Source organism: Chelonia mydas, chromosome 2 (genome assembly GCF_015237465.2).
Source record: "Chelonia mydas isolate rCheMyd1 chromosome 2, rCheMyd1.pri.v2, whole genome shotgun sequence".
Lineage (NCBI taxonomy): Eukaryota > Metazoa > Chordata > Testudines > Cheloniidae > Chelonia > Chelonia mydas.
Genome location: NC_057850.1, coordinates 120,969,892 through 120,988,059, shown reverse-complemented (window position 1 = coordinate 120,988,059; position 18,168 = coordinate 120,969,892).

Sequence of the window (18,168 nt, the reverse complement as noted above, 5' to 3'; positions counted from 1 at the left end):
TACATGTTGTTCTAAACATCTGTTTCTACCTATATCCTTCAACAAAGCAGCCCTAGTCTGCAGCTCAGCTAGGGAACATCTATCTCTCTCTCTCTCTCTCTCAGGACACAATCAGTTTTTTTTTTCACGTCAATTATCTTAATTGGTAACAAGCTTAACCCATTTCCCAATTATGACTCCAGTTTGTTAGAACAAATAACCCCTCAAACCTTCTTAAATAGAAATATTTTAAAAAAAAAAACTTTCCTAACTAGTCTTTAAGAAAACATTAATTGAAGGGATGGGTCCTTCCTTTGGAACCCAGGTTCTGAAACAATCAGAACCCTAGGCCCATCTTTCTAATGGACAGAATGAGACACACACACATCCCCAAATCCCATCAGACTTTATCATTCAGGTCTGTCTCTAATGAAAAGTAGAAGCGTAAAGAGAAGGTACGAGGAATCCAGATGTGAAAGGGCCACACTTGCCTTACTGCACAGTCCGCTGATAGGTTAGCCATACCACTACCTTCATCTGGTCCTGTTCATTCTTGCTCATCTGTTTCCAGTTATACAGCCAAATACATCAAAGCTGTCACATCTTTCCTGTGCCAGCTACGCCCATTATTACAGACTTGAGCAGAGGGCAAACTATATCTCAACTTCTGCCCTCCCTTCAGCTTCCTCTAGGATGGGGCACAGCTTTAAATTCTGCCAGGAGGGGGCATGATGCTATATTCTGCTTGGCCATGTCCCCCATTTCAACGAATACCACCAACTTTTGCAGAGACACTGGCACTTTACATACACCCTACCCTGCCCGGAGAGGCTGTGTCCACAACCTGCCCCTCCCCTGAACTTTCCTCCATCATTTATACTGATATGATATGGATTAACCAGGCAGGGAATTTAGCCCAGATTGTTATGATATCCTACTTGATTACAGCACTTGCCATGCAGGATTCCTATAACCTATGTGGGCCCTCCTGCCAAGTTCAGAATCAGAAGTCATAACTACAATAGTATTTGCTACTCTATTGCTTTCAGATATTGTTCACAGTTCTTAAAATAGTCTTATGGTTAGTTTTTAAATTTAAAAAAGCCCAAATGAGTTGCATGTTTCCAATAAGTCAGCATTTAATAAACCAGCCGTCTATCTGGCTGTGATATGAAGTTGCTTTTGAATGCCCTGGAGACAACAGCTTGTTATTTTTGTTAATATTTAAACATTGCATTTCGCTTTGTATTTCAGAAGGAACTGTTTGAATGTCTTGGTACCAAGGTGGATATTCAGCACCTGAGCTCAGTCCTCTTCACATTGAAACCAATGAGAATTTTACCATTGATTCAAAAGGGAGTGGCAGTGGACTTCCGAAACACAATGCATATCACTGGATTTCTGTTGAGTAAAGTGAAGCTTGGCGGACAGCAAAGGAACTTACCGGACACATCAGAGGAAGGCTGCCAATGGGCACTGAGAAAATAAACCAAGGGGACCATGTGCAAACAAGAATCTTCAGGAAAAGGAACACACCTCATAAGAAAGCTGTTCTAAGGCTTCTGGATTTCAGTTCAAACCAATATTTACTAATAATTATCTCACATAAAGAAAAATTACCAGTAAACATTAGCCTGTTCACTAAATCCTGCCAGTTCCCCGTCAATTCCTCTCCACCAAAATCCCTTGTCTAGGAGTTAATCATCTGGTGCTCCATTCCCTCTATACTTTCTCACTCTCTCCCACCCTCCACCCCAATGTGACCAGAATTCAGTTCTGAAAATTATCTTCCACATTCAGCCCCAGCATCTTGTGTCTTCTTTCATGCATTCCCCCACGTTGCCCATATAATGTCCCTGTTACTCATCTAAATGACCAACTATTCTTACAGTTTTGCTCAACTCTGCCCATTTTTAAACCTCACAGTACTTAACGCACGTTTTGTTAGTCTTGTCTTATCACAGGACCAGTCCTGTTGACATTCCCTGATGTGCTCACTGCTGAGAATAGCCCTAACCATTTTGTAGCCAATGGTCTAATGGTGTAAAGGCCTGAGACCCAAGCCTGTAAAAATGTATATAACAAGTTTGGGGAAAGCACTGTGCTGATATAATATTTCTTTCCCTGCTGCTGTACTTCAGCTTACCTCTCTGATGGGGTACAGACCAGAGCTTAGTCTTTTTAGGACTTTGAGATACCTATGTATTGTATATAGTGGTACATCGCTCAAAGAAGGAAAGTGACACAAAACATCTAAAGGAGAAAATATTTGCTATCTGTAAGTGCAAATGAGATTTCTTATAGCTTATGAAACAATGACTTTATCATAGGCAAACTAGGGAAATATTGGAAGTGGAAGGCAGTTTGGGTGAAAGTGATCATGAAATGATAAGAATTCGTGATTCTAAGGAATGGTAGGATGAAAAACAGCAGAATAAAGAAAACGTACTTCAAGAAGGCGGACTTTAGCAATCTCAGAGAACTGGTAGGTAAGACCCCATGGGAAGCAAGTCTAAGGGGAAAAAGAGTTGGCAGTTTTTTAAAGAGACATTATTAAGGGCACAAGATCAAATGATTCCAATACATAGAAAAGACAGGAAGTATGGTAAGGGACTGCCCTGACTTCACCTGAAGATCTTCAATGACCTGAAACTCAAAAAGTCATACAAAAAGTGAAAACTAGGTTAAATTATGAAGGATGAATATAAAAAAAACAACACAAGCATGTAGGGACAAAATTAGAAAGGCAAAAGCAAAAAAATGAGAGTAAAGTAGCTAGGGACATAAAGAGTAACAAAAACAAAACATTTTACAATACATGAGAAGCAAGAGGAAGACCAAAGACAGGGTAGGCCCATTACTCAAAGGGGAGGGAAAGACAACAATAGAAAATGCAGCAACGGCTGAAATGTTAAATGCCCTTTTTGTTCTTGTTTTCACAAAAAAAGTTAACAGCGATTGCATGGCTAACATAGCGAACATCAGTGTCAGTGGGATAGAATGTGAGGCTAAAATAGGAAAAGAAGAAGTTAAGAATTACTTAGACATGTTAAATGTCTTTCAGTCAGCAGTGCCTGACTAAATACATACTAGAACAGCGGTTCTCAACCAGGGCTGAAGCCGGCACCCCCCAGCCGGGAGCAGCTCGGGGCTGAAGCCAGTGTCCCCCGCTCCCCAAAGCCAGGAGCAGCGGATGGCGGAAGCAGAGAACCCCAGCGCCCCCACCCAGCAAAAGCTGGGATCCGCACTGGGAGACCCCGCAACCCTGGCCCATGCACAACCCCTAGCTAGCTCCTGAGCTACCCCCACCTGCATACAGCCCCTAGCCATCCTGTCCCTGCACCCTGAGCTGCCCCCCTGCCTGCACACAGTCATAGAATCATAGAATATCAGGATTGGAAGGGACCTCAGGAGGTCATCTCATCCAACCCCCTGCTCAAAGCAGGACCAACAGTCCCCTAGTACCCCCATCCCTGCATTCTGAGCTACCCCCCTGCCTGCACACAGCCCCTAGCTACCCCTCTCCATGCACCCTGAGTGGTTTTCAAACTTTTTGAACTGAGCCCCCAATTTGAGTTATATTTTTGGTTGCGTCTCCCCACAGTCCAGACAGGCTGGGTGGCCTCCTGAGTGAGTCAGGGGATGGAGACGGTGCTCCCTTCCTGGACCCTGCTGTGTGGAGTTGGATGGAGCCCCGCCAGCCCTCCCCCCACCCCCCCAAATAGAAGTAAAACTATGTCTATGGTGTGGGGGGGGGGGGAGGGCTGTGCACTCCCCCCCCACACACACACACACCCAGACCCTGGAGTTTTTGTAGTGTGTTCAGGGGGAGCCTCAGCAAGAAAAAGGTTGAGAACCCCTGGCCTAGACCCCTTACTGAACTGGCTGAAGAGATTACTGAGTCATTAGCAACGATCTCTGAGAACTTGAGGCGGATGGGAACGATCCCAGAGGAATGGAAAGAAGACAAGTATCATATCTATCAATAAAAAGGGGAATAAGGACAACCCAGGGAATTATAGACCAGTCAGCTTAACTTGAGTACCCAGAAAGATAATGGAGCATATAATCAAATAATCAGTTTAAGCACCTTAAAGAAAATAAGGTGATAAACAACAGTCAACATGCATTTGTCAAGAACAAATCACCTCAAACCAACCTAATATCCTTCTTTGTCAGGGTTACAACCCTTGTGGACAGGGGGGAATAGCTCGTAAGTAAATATATCTTAGTAAGGCTTTTGAAACGGTCTCACATGACCTTCTCATAAAAAACTAGAGCAATATAGCCAAGACAAACCTGCTACAAAGTGGGTGCACAACTGATTTGAAAAGCTTACTCAGAGAATTCAAAATAATCTTGACAAACTGGAGAAATGGTCTGAACTAAATAGGATGAAATTCAATGAGGACAAATACAAGTACTCCACTTAGAACAGAAATAATCAATTGCACAAATACAAAATGGAAAAAGGCTGCCTAGGAAGGAGTACTGGAGAAAAGGATAAGAACATAAGAATGGCCATTCTGGGTCAGAGAAAAGGTCCATCTAGCCCAGTATCCTGTCTTCCGATAGTGGCCAATGCCAGGTGCCCCAGAGGGAATGAACAGAACAGGTAATCATCAAGTTTCCATCCGCTGTCGCCCATTCCCAGCTTCTGGAAAACAGAGCCTAAAGACACCCCCTAGCCATGATGGACCTATGCTCCATGAATTTATCTAGTTCTTTTTTGAACCCTGTTATAATCTTGGCCTTCACAACATCCTCTGGCAGAGTCCCACAGGTTGACTGTGCATGTGATCTGGGGGGTTATTGTCAATCACAAACTAAATATGCGTCAACAATGTAATACTGTTGCAAAAAAAGTGAACATCATTCTGGGATGTATTATCAGGAGTGTTGTAAAGAAGAGAGGAGAAATAATTCTGCTACTCTTCTCAGCACTGAGGAGAGCTCAGCTGGAGTACTGTGCCCAGTTCTGGGCACCACACTTTGGGACAGATGTGGACAAACTGGAGGAAGTCCTGAGGAGAGCAACAAACATGATTAAAGATCTAGAAAACATGACCTATGAGGAAAGCTTGGGTTTGTTTAGTCTGGAGATGAGAGGACTGAGTGCGCACATGCTAACAGCCTTCAAGTACGTCAAAGGTTGTTATAAATAGAAGAGTGATATACTGTTCTCCGTAGTCACTGAGGACAGGACAAGAAGTAATGGACTTAAATTACAACAAGGGAGATTTAAATTAGAATTAGGGGAAAAGATTCCTAACTGTAAAGATAAGCACAAATTACCTAGAGAGATTGTGGAATCTGTCATTGGAGGTTTTTAAGAGGAGGTTAGACAAACACTTGTTAGGGTTGGTCTAGGTAATACTTAGTCCTGCCTCAGTTCAGGGGACTGGACTAAATGACCTGTCAAGATCCCTTCTATTCCTATGTTTCTATGATTCTCTGAATATTGTAAATCACTTTTTTAAAGAGTCAAGGTGGGAGAAGTAATATCTTTTATTGGACCAACTTCTCTTGGTGAAAGAAACAAGTTTTCAAGCCACACAGAGCTCTTCTTCAGGTCTGGGAAAGGAACTTCCAGTTTCCCTGCTAAATGCAAGATGGAACAGATTAACTACTTATGCTAAACAAACTGTATGCTCAGGGCAGCTCTGGCTCCCTTCCCACTCCCCTCTTGTGGAGAGTGGATCAATTTCCTTGTCCGCCCATCCCTAGAAAACCAGCCCTGGGAAGGGAGAGAAGAGAATCCCCAAAGATGCTTTTTGTGGAGGGGAGTGAAGAACTTCCAGAGCTGGAGGAGGAGCAGAGATGCTCTGGGCAACCAAAGAGTGGGGAAGTCGGGGCGGAGGGGGGGAGGGAGAAAGGAAGGCAGAGTTGATATGGAGACAGGGTAACAAAATGAATTGATGTAGACATATTGTAGCCAAAATCCTATTTCACCTATACAGTTATGACACTAATTATCACACACAACAGGGGGGTTTCAAAAATCAGAAGACTGATCCAAAACATTATTTAATTTGTTTTTAAAATCTTATAGTTTGGGGGCTAATATCAGGATTTTGAGGGGTCTAACTCCTGATTTTTGAAGGGTTGGGTGGCAGTCTTGCACATGCTTAACTTTACTCACATGGTAGGCCCATTGAAGACAATGGGACTACTTCTAATGCACACAATTAAGCCTAAATGTTTGCAGGATCAGTGCCTTATTTTGTAAAGTCTTCAGGGCAGGGACTCTGAAGCTATTTATTTTGAAAAGTACTTTGTACATTTATATTGCTAAATAAATAAGCAACCACTTCCACATCCAGGAACTGCATAAAGATTTTGATCTCTGAGTCTCCAAGCTCTGATTTGAGCCACTCTTCGGGTATGTCTACAATACAATATTAGGTCGATTTTATAGAAGTCGATTTTTAGAAATCGATTTTATACAGTCGATTGTATATGTCCCCACTAAGCACATTAAGCTGGTGGAGCATGTCCTCAATACTGTGGCTAGCATCGACTTACGGAGCAGTGCACTGTGGGTAGCTATCCCACAGTTCCTGCAGTCTCCGCTGCCCATTGAAATTCTGGGTTAAGCTCCCAATGCCTGATGAGGCAAAAACATTGTTGAGGGTGGTTTTGGGTACATGTGATCAGTTGCCCCTCCCTCCCTCTCTCACTCCCTCCTTCCTGCCATGAAAGCAATGGCAGACAATGTTTCTCGCCTTTTTTCCTGGGTTACCCATGCAGGTGCCATTCCATGGCAAGCATGGAGCCTGCTCAGCTCACCACTGCTGTTGTGAGCATTGTAAACACCTCATGCATTATCCTGGAGTATGTACAAAACCAGGCTAAGAGACGCCATCACGAGGATGATTGTGATGAGGACATGGACAGAGACGTTCCTGAAACCACAGGCTGTGGCAATTGGGACATCATGGCGGCAGTGGGGCTGGTTAATACAGTGGAATGCTGATTCTGGGCCTGACAAACAAGCACAGACTGGTGGGACCACATAGTGTTACAGATATGAGATGATTCACAGTGGTTGTGAAACTTTCGCATGCATAAGGCCACTTTCCTTGAACTTTGTGAGTTGCTTTCTCCTGCCCTGAAGCACAGGAATACCAAGATCAGAGCTGCCCTGACAGTTGAGAAGCAAGTGGCAGTAGCCCTGTGGAAGCTTGCAACGCCTGACTGCTACCAGTCAGTCAGGAATCAATTTGGAGTGGGCAAATCTACTGTGGGGGCTGCTGTGATGCAAGTAGCCAATTCAATCACTGACATTCTGCTATCAAGGGTACTGACTCTGGGAAATGTGTAGATCATACTGGATGGCTTTGCTGCAATGAGGTTCCCTAACTGTGGTGGGGCGATAGACGAAACACATATCCCTATCTTGGCACCAGACCACCTTGCCAACCAGTATATAAACCGCAAGGGGTACTTCTCAATGGTACTGCAAGCACTGGTGGATCACAAGGGAAGTTTCACCGACATTAACGTGGGATGGCTGGGAAAGGTGCATGACGCTCACATCTTTAGGAACTCAGGGCTGTTCAAGCAGTTGCAAGAAGGGACTTACTTCCCAGACCAGAAAATTGCCATTGGGGATGTTGTTATTCTTAGGGGACTCATGACTCCTGAAGCCGTACACAGGCAGCCTGGACAGTAGTAAGGAGCAGTTCAACTATAGGCTGAGCAAGTGCAGAATGGTGGTAGAATGTGCCTTTGGATGTTTAAAAGCTTGCTGGAGCTGTTTGCTGACTAGGTTAGACCTCAGCGCAACCAACATTCCCATTGTTATTGCTGCTTGCTGTGTGCTCCATAATATCTGTGTGAGGAAGGGGGAGACATTTATGGAGGGGTGGGAGGTTGAGTCAAATTGCCTGGTGGCCGATTTTGAGCAGCCAGACACCAGAGCAATTAAAAGAGCACAGCAAGGCGCACTGTGGATCAGAGAGGCTTTGAAAACCAGTTTCATGACTGGCCAGTTTACGGTATGACAGCTGTGTGTGTTTCTCCTTGCTAAAAACCTGCCCCCTTTGTTGATTTTAATTCCCTGTAAGCCAACCACCCTCCCCCCTTTGATCACAGCTGGCAAAGGAAATAAAGTAACTACTGTTTTGAAACCATGCATTCTTTCTTTATTAATTTTAAAAAAAAAGTGAGATAACTGACAAGGTAGCCCGGGTGGGGTGGGGTGCAGGAGGAGGGAAGGACAAGGCCACATTGCTTATTGTAGCCACACTACAAATCAAAACAGTTTGAATGACAGCCTTCTGTTGCTTGGGCTATCCTGTGGAGTTGAGGGGCTGGGTGCCCGGAGCCTCCCCTGCTGCGTTCTTGGGCGTCTGGGTGAGGAGGACATGGAACTTGGGGAGGAGGGCAGGCGGTTATACAATGGATGCAGCAGGGGTCTGCGCTCTTGTTGGCTTTCCTGCAGCTCCAACAGACACTTCATCATGTCTGTTTGCTCCCCGATTAGCTTCCGCATCACCTGCTGCCTCTGCTCTTTGCACTCACTTAATGCTTTCCTGGCCCCTGCCATTGAATGCCTCCATGCATTAAGCTGCACCCTATTAGTGCAGGAGGACTGCATGAACTTGGAAAACGTCATCACGAGTGCGCTTTTTTTTCCGCCTTCTAATCTGCGATAACCTCAGGGACAGAGATGATATGGGGAGCATAGAAACATTTGCACCTGGGGGAAGATAAAAAGGGAGAGTAAAATTTAAGATGATACATTTCTGAGAACAAAAGGGAGATTCTTTCACAGTGAATCAAGCAATTCACAGCAGACAGCACATGTGCTTTAGGTACAAGGTCGCATTTTGCCTTGTATATTGAGCGCCTGCTGGTATGGTGACACATTACACATGGCTGGGCAACAGAATTTGGTTTCTAGGCAGCCATGGTAAGCCTTTTGGTATGTGGGGTTGGCTTCTTCCACCTTCATAACACGTGGGAATGGTTTCAAACTGCAGCGCTCTCCTTTCCCATAGCAAGCAATGCTGGTTGGGTTTCACATTTAAAAGGAGGGGCTGCGGTTTTGGGGTGAATGTGCAGCACACACCTCCCCCAACCCCACCACATGGCTATTCTCTGGGATGATCCCTTCACGCCTCCCTCCACCGCGTGGTTATTCTCTGGGATGAACCCTTTTAGCCAAGCGCAAACAACCCAGCATGAACGGGGTCTTTTTACTGTTCCCTTACAAAAATTCCCCTATTTCAACCAGGTGACCATGAATGATATCACTCTCCAGAGGCTAACTCAGAAAGATAAAGACCGAATGTTGCTTGAGTGTGACCAAAACCCAGGACCATTTGCTGCCAAGCTTTGTGCTGCAATGATTCCAGACTACTTGCTACTGGCTTGGCGTGGGAAAGTGTCCTACCATAGAGAATGAAATAAGGCAGCCCTTCCCAGAAACCTTCTGCAAAGGCTTTCAGTGTACCTCCAGGAGAGCTTCATGGAGATGTCCCTGGAGTATTCCTGCTCCACCCCCAGACACGTTAACAGACTTTTCCAGTAGCTGTACTGGCCGCGAATGCATCCCAAGTCTTCAAGGCAAATCAAATATCAAACACTATTGCTTTTAAACCTTATACTGTAGTTACAAATGTGCACTCACCAGAGCTGCCTTTTCCGGCTTCAGGGTCGGGGATCCCGCCTTGGCTGCTGGGGAGAACAGATTCACTGCTTGCCTGCTGCACAATCTCCTTCTCTTCCTCCTCCTCCACTTCCTCATCCACAAAATCCTCCTCCGTGTTGCGTGAGACTCCCCCCTTGCAGATGTCCATGGAGATTGGTGGGGTAGCGGTAGGGTCCCCCCCTAGAATGTCATGCAGCTGATCATAGAAGCGGCATGTATGGGGCTCTGACCCGGAGTGACCGTTTGCCTCTTTGGTCTTTTGGTAGGCTTGCCTGAGCTCCTTAACTTTCACGCGGCACTGCTGTGTGTCCCTGTTGTAGCCTCTCTCCATCATGCCCTGTGCAATTTTAGCATATATATTAGCATTTCTTCTTTTTGATCGGAGTTCCGCCTGCACAGATTCTTCTCCCCATACAGCAATCAGATTCAGTGTCTCCCTTTTGGTCCATGCTGGAGCTCATTTGCGATTCGTTTGCATGGTCACCTGTGCTGCTGAGCTTGCCACGCTGACCAAACAGGAAATTAAATTCAAAATTTCCCAGAGCTTTTACTGTGTACCTGGCTAGTGCATCGGAGTTCAAAGTGCTGTCCAGAGCAGTCACATTGGAGCACTCTGGGATAGCTCCTGGAGGCCAATACCTTCGAATTGCATCTGCACTACCCCAAAATCGACCCAGAAAGGTCAATTTTGGCGCTACTCCCCTCGCCAGGGAGGAGTACAGAAGTCAATTTTCAGAGCCCTTTAGATCGACGGAACAGGGTTGGTTGCGTAGATGCATTCATTTTAAAATTGACCTAACACGACTAAATTTGACCTAACCCCGTAGTGTAGACCAGGGCTTCGTAAATTTCCACATAGGGCAGTATCGTAGTAGGCTGAGAGCTGGAACCAGTTATATCAAAATCAGGCAACCCACACACACATTATACACAATTTTTATTTGAACACTCAGAAGGATTGGTTCTTTATGGTTTTAGGCTTTTCATCTATTTGTTAGAATATCCCCTCAACTATTTTTACAAAGTAACTAATGTCAACATCAGAAAGTGTGCATTGTTCTGAAGATCTAAAAGTTTTGCAGAAAAATTAGTGAATGTTAGGCCCCAATCCTGAAACACCATGTATGTACTAACACAGCTGCTTCTGCATAGAGACCCTTATCTTCAAAGTGGCTCTACATAGGTGCAGCAGTGTGCCCAGTTGCACTGAACTGCAGGGTTGAGGCCATCCTCTATATTCTCTTCTCTACCCCTCCACAAACTTTTTTTCTTTTTTTTCCACCAAAGCTTGCTCTCCTTCATTGCTAGGCATTTCACATCTGTATAATGGCGGTGGTTGTCCATTCACATGGGGTTTGTCCTGCCTCTATCTTGTGTTGACAAGGTTTGTTTGTGTGTTTCATTACATTGCAGTAATTGTTTTGGAATTAGATTGGGCTACACAATTATTAAATGAACTAATAACACTTTAGGATATATTTGCTTTGCATGTTTGCAATGTTAATTTGTTTTAAAAAAAAATAGTAGTAAGAAGGACTTGCCATTTATTATGTGCAGCTAGACTACTGCTTCAGGGAGGAGACCCAGACAAAAAGTCAGGAATAACTACAAGGTTATTTAAGAGGTTAAAAAAAGGTCCAAGCATTTAGTATTATTGAAACACTTCAGACCCAATCCTGCAAACACTTCTGCACGTGAATACTCCTCATTATCATACTGGATAAAGTTACTCACATGTTTCTTTGTCTGCACGATAAGGGCCATTTTCTGTTATAGATTAATCATCTGCCACAAGCTGTTTTCTAAAAATTTTAAAAGGCCCTGTTTTACTAAATTGAGAATGGTTTCATACATAGAATATAAATTTTGTCATCAGATTTTTTTTTTAATCAAGGAGATTTTCTATTATGTTTTGCTGAACTGTAAATCGACTTATAAAAGTGCTGTTTATTCCAATTCAAGGGTTTCAGTTCAGAGAATGACTGTGGGCCTGATCCAAAGCTGTCAGGGTTCCCTCCCCACTCTGAACTTTAGGGTACAGATGTGGGGACAAGCATGAAAGACTCCCTAAGCTTATTTCTACCAGCTTAGGTTAAAACTTCCCCCAGGCACAAATTCTCCCTTGTGCCTTGGATTAGGTAAACACTGCCACCACCAAGTGATTTAACTAAGAATCAGGGAAAGGATCACTTGGAGTCCTATTCCCCAAAATATCCCCCCAAGCTCTACACCCCCCTTTCCTGGGGAGGCTTGAGAATAAACAAGATGAGCACAGATCAGATTCTTAAAAAAACCAGAACTTTATTAGAAAGAAAAAAGGAAACAGAAGCACCTCTGTGAAATTAGAATGGGAGATAATCTCACAGGGCAATTAGATTCAAAACACAGAGAATTTCCCTCTAGGCAAAACCTTAAAGTTACAAAAAGAAAAACCAGGAATACACCTTCCTCTCAGCACAGAGAAAATCACAAGGCAAAACAAAAGATAATCTAATGCATTTCCTTGCTAAATACTTACTAAGGAGTTGGAGTGTTTGCTTTCTTGTTCTGTCTCCAGCAAAAGCCACATGGAACAGACAAAGCTTACCCCCCTGCCTCCCCGAATTTGAAAGTATCTTGTCCCCTTATTGGTCCTTTTGGTCAGGTGCCAGCCAGGTTACTCGAGCTTCTTAACCCTTTACAGGTAAGAGGTTTTTGTGCCTCTGGCCAGGAGAGATTTTATAGTACTGTATACAGACAGGTGGTAACCCTTCCCTTTATTTTTATGACAAAAGCCCATTACAGTTAATAGAAAGACCACCAATGATTTTAATGGGCTTTGAATCAGGACCTATATTTCTGTTTACGTTTTAGTAATTTAGGCCCAGATCCTCATGGGAGTTAGGCACCTAAATACCACTGAGGATCTGGGCCATAGAATTGTGTATTCTGCAGTTTGGATCTTTTAACATATAGTCAATGCAGTGAATTGCTAATACAGACTGCATTATGCCAGTTAAAATGATTCATTATTCTACTGTGTTTTAGGTTCTTATGTGGTGCCCAAACACCTTGCAATCTGCCAAGTATTTATTATCCTCACAACAACACTGAGGTAGAAAAGTGCTAGTATCTCCACTTTACCTCAGAGGTATTTATGCTCCTAACTTCCATTGAAATCAATGGGAGTTAGATGCCTAAAAACCTTTGACGGGTTTCTCAAACTCACAAAGGAAGCAGTGTGGGGGAGCAGGAATTGAACCTGGGTTTCCCACTCTTGGGTTAGCATCCAGATCTCTGGGTTAGCTAACATTCTGCATGTGTCAATGACAGATGGTAGGTTTGTGCCTACCCGCAAAAGAGCCCATATCAGTGACCTTGAAAAGACTAAGATATAATCTCACCTCAATTGCTTTTAAAACAGCACCACACAACCAAAAAGACCTTACTATATTAGAGTTCAAAAACACCGAATACTGTCACCCAGGATATCAGACATGAAATGTATGCCACAGGTGGTGGTGGTTGTTTTTTTCACATGGGTATACATGTTGTCAGTGATATTTAATGCTTAAGAGCCAGATCCTCAGCTGGTGTAAATCAGCACTGCTTCATTGAGGGCAATGGAGCTATGCCAATTGGCACCACCTGAAGATCAGGCCCATAAGTTTGAGCTAAAGTAATTTTATCTTACTTGCATAATTTATCATTGTAACCTATTTTTCATTATATTGGCTATGCTCTTAGAATCATAGAATGATTTGTTCTCGTCAGCTTTGGCTCTTAAAGTGTAACTCTGCTGTGAAAAGCAACTGTAAAATTAGCACCTTTTTACTCAGCAGATCCCCTCCCTGTGTGAAGTCAGAAGCTTCTTAATTTAGGGGAAAATGTAAGATTTTACTACTTTTTACTACTCTTCCAGCCTTGCAGAGTCAACACAGCTGTTGGAGAGTTAATTGGACACTTTTCTGGCTTGCACATTTACAGAACTGTTAACTAAGTTCCATTTGCAGGGGCACCTGTACAATCCCCGTGTCTTCCAATTATGTCCTCAATTACATCTGCACAGCCCACTGGTGTAATTGAGGGTGGCATTTGCCTGCAAAATCCTTGATACTGAAGATGACGTGTGCGCCAGAAAGAAGCCAGCTTGACTTTTAAACCCAGACAATGGCCCTGATCTTGCAGATGCTTAAGTATGTGCCTAACTTTTCATAAAAGTCAATGGGACTGTTCACATGCTTAGTTAAGCACATGCATGAGTGTTTGCAGGATCAGGCCCATCATCTGGGATCTGAAAGCCAAACAAAGATCTTTCTAGATCCTCTGCAAAATTATCCCAGAGTGGAGGCCTCTCGGCCAGTGTGGAAGCCTGAGTGGATTCAAGGACTTCTCCATACAGAACAGCTTGGTATTTTTTAAACCAAGATTTCTGGGCACTTTACATGTTAGCAAAATGAGTCATAAGTTCATACAGGCAAACTGATTTCTCTCACAGAGGCAGAAGTGAGTACATTTTCCACTTGATATTTTGCTATGGGAGATAATTCAGCTATGGGAGACAAAAATATCCAGTAAATCCAAATATTTTTCAAAAACTGTTTATTTATTGAAAACAGGAATAGTTTCATTTCCAAAAGGCAAAAAGACTTTAAAATCTAATACTAATCAAATACTCAAATAGTCTCAAGAATTTAGCGAAGCTTGCACAGTAATTAATACATTTTTTAAAAGTGGGGCTTTTAAAAATCTTAAAATATTCTTTGCAATAAGAAACCATTTATTACTAACATTTTCTTTAAGTTTAGCCATATCTAACAAAAGACTAAATCTTACGGTTTGAGTTAAAAGCTATTTTGTCTACTTTTTGACTATCAAAAAGGGCAAATGAGTTATAAGGGCAGTTGGGTCATCAAAAGCTTCTCTCTCAGGACCCGATGTTGCAAAAAAATATCCTCAACCTTCCCAGCAACTAAAGACACAAAAAGCCACATATCTTAGCTTGCAACAGGCCAGCCTATTCAACACAAAGGTCACTATCATTAAATGAAACAAACAAACCAGTTCTGCTGCCACAAACGGCGCAGCTGCCCAGGAGGTGAAGAATTCATGTAGATGTCTCTCTGGGCCTTTTCACTCCCATCCCTCCTAAACCTTTCTATACACATCAACAAACACAAACAAACAAAAACAGGCAGGTAAGAAAAAACATGGCAGTCAGGCATGAGGTTATATATCTACAAATCAACATGGAACCAACAAGATGTGTGGCAGCCATTGAGCTGTTCTTTTTGCTTGTAGGTTGTATTCCCCACCCCTCTTTTGTCTATTTTTCATCCTGACAGGAGCTGGAATTAAGGGTGCTCAGCATCTCACAGGACGGAGCCCTTAAACTGTGAGCACTCAGTAATTGCCCTGTTCTGTTCATCCCCTTGGAAGCATCTGGGCTAGATGGACCGTTGGTCTGACCCAGTATGGACGTTCTTATGTTCTTAAGGACAAGGACTATACAGTGCTTGGAACCATGGGGATCCTGATTGTGGCCTTTGGGCACTACCGTAATCTAAATAAAATACAGTAACAATAGTATGTGCATTCCCACCACATGCTGCCTAGAGTTAAAAAGTCAGTGTGTACATGTGTGGGAAGGGGCATTCTCCCTTCCCCCTCCTCCCTGATTGCTATTATTTGAAGGGATTGAGGCTTTGGGCTCCTTTCTTGCCCTTTCCTTGTGGTCTCATCAGTTCCTGTCAGTCAAGGGCAGACATCAGTAGTTGCTGGTCTCCCTTACCTTCTCTGTTGGCGGGCTGATCATAAATCATTTCAGGAAACAACCTGTCTTCCTGTTCTTGGAAGCAAGAAGGTTAGGGATTCAAGTTCCTCACCAGGAGCTGGGTTCAAACATCCAGTGCTTATAGGGCTCACTTTTACAAGGAACTAAGGACATTCAACTCTCATTAAAATCAGTGGGTGCAAAGGGCACACACCATCTCACAGGAATGAGCCCATGCTCCCCTAAGAAGAGGAGATGGTATTTTCTCTTTAGATTACATGTTAATATAAGACCCCAACTATGATGGTTGCCCAGGAGGAAGGAAAACATGTCCCAGCCAGCTTCCTTTCAAAGAAATAATAGCTCCAGAGCCCTAGGCAACACTTCCTGCCTTCAAGTTTACTGAGGCGCATCCCTTGGCTGTGTGTGAGCCAGCATTAAGCAAATAGTTATTTTGGCTCTAACTCTGCATTGTAACCTGTGCTGGAGAATTGCTGCATGTGCACAAAGCAACATTACTTCAGTGGGGCTCTGTATTTCATAGAGGCCAGAAGTGCCCTTTAGATTATCAGGTCTGACCAGTTTATCACAGGCCATTAATTTTCACCCAGCTACAGCTATATTAAGCTCAAAGACTTCAGTTAGACTAAAGTATTTCAGTCTGTGTGACACAGATCAGAGCCTCAGACTGTAAGCTCTTCAGGGCACAGACTGTCTCGTCATGTGTATGTACAATATCTAGCACAATGGGGGCCTCCATGTGCTGCTGTAATACTTCAATATATAATAAGAATTTTTACTGGTTGTGTCTCACAGCCACCATTTTGGCCATCACACTTGGGACTGAACCAGGGAATCTCCAGAGCATGAGCTTCTATATGTGTTAAAGAGCCAAGGTTCTCTAACTGGGGTTGTACCAGCTTGGGTACAGAGCGGGAGCTGGCACACACACCACCAGTGGGTTACATTTGCTTATTCCCTCATTGCATTTTTAATTACTTTTGGGTAGGCATTCAACATAGAAGGGATTGTATAAAACCATATTCTAGCCTAAAGTCAATGAAATTTAAAATAGATACAATTGTGCTGAAAAGAATTAATGATTCATTACAAAGTCAGATGTTGTAAACAGCAGCATGGTGTAATGACTCGGATACTTAGTTGGGACTGGACAGACCTCGGTTCTGTTCCCAGTTTGAGCACTGAACTGTTCTGCAACTTTGGGTAAGTCACTGCCCCTTTATGTGCTTCTCTTTCTCCTTCCCTTCATCTATTTTGACTGTAAATTATTTAGGGGGCAAGGACTGTGTTACGCTCTGAAGCACCCCTGTCATAAATATAAAGGGAAGGGGTAACAACCTTCCTGTACACCATACTATAAAATCCCTCCTGGCCAGGGGCACAAAATTCTTTTACCTGTAAAAGGTTAAGAAGCTCAGGTAACCTGGCTGGCTCCTGACCAAAAGGACCAATAAAGGGACAAGATACTTTCAAATTGGGCGGGGGGGTGCGGGGGCAGAAAAAGAAGGTTTTGCTCTGTCTGTTCTGTGTACTTGCCAGACACAGATCAAGGAAGCAAGCAATCCAACTCCATTACAATTAGTAAGTACCAACAAGGAAATGACTTAATTTATTTTTGTTTTGGCTTGTGATTTTCTCTGTGCTGAGAGGAAGGTGTATTCCTGGTTTTCTTTTTGTAACTTTAAAGTTTGGCCCAGAGGGAAATCCTCTTGTTTTTGAATCTGATTGCCCTGTAAGATTATCTTCCATTCTAATTTTACAGAGGTGCTTCTTTTACCTTTTTTCTTTATAATAAAGTTCTGTTTCTTTTAGAATCTGATTGGGGTTTTTTTTTTAGTGTCCTAAAAAAGCCCAAGTGTTCCTCTTGTTTATTCTCAAGCCTCCCCAGGAAAGGGGGTGTGGGGATTTGGGGGGACATTACGGGGGAGCAGGAACTATAAGTGGTCCTTTCCCTGAATTTTTCTAAATCACTTGGTGGTAGCAGTGTTACCTAATCCAAGGTACAAGGGAGAATTTGTGCCTTGGGGAGTTTTTAACCTAAGCTGGTAGAAATAAGCTTAGGGGGTCTTTCATGTGGGTCCCCAAGTCTGTACCCTAGAGTTCAGAGTGGGGAGGGAACCCTGACAACCCCAGAATAGCAAACCAAAATGCAAGAGAAATAAAACAAGGCACACAGGTAAGTTGTCAATCAAAACATGTAATAACCATGGACCAGTTAGGTCAGCGATAATCTGAATTAAACGTGACAACAGTCTGAAGAGCAGATAAGTAAGAGTGGGCCCTGAGTAGTTTCACACACCCAATGCTATGCACACACACATGCAGCCTTAAACAGGAACAGGACTACTGAGATCAGCGAACAGGAAACAAAACACGAACAGCAAGCTGGAAGGCAAACACAGACACACAAATACGTCATCAGACTGTCTGTCACCATGTGCCAGTGCCTAGAAAAATGAGGCCCAAACTCAGCTGGGGCCTATAGATTCTATTGTAATACAAATAAATAATATTCTAATGCCAATTCCACTGGCGATCAGCACAGGTGAAACCAGGAATGTCCCAGTATTTTTAGTTTGGTACAACAGATGTTGCTGTAATGAGCTCCAGTTCCCTGCACTGAGGCAGGACAAAGTCAACTAGACCATCCTGCTGAGCGGTGTTTGTCCAAACTGTTCTTAAAAATATTCAGTGATGGGGATTCCACAACCTCTCTTGGATGCCTATGTCAAGGGAATATTAAAACATTAAATTCTGG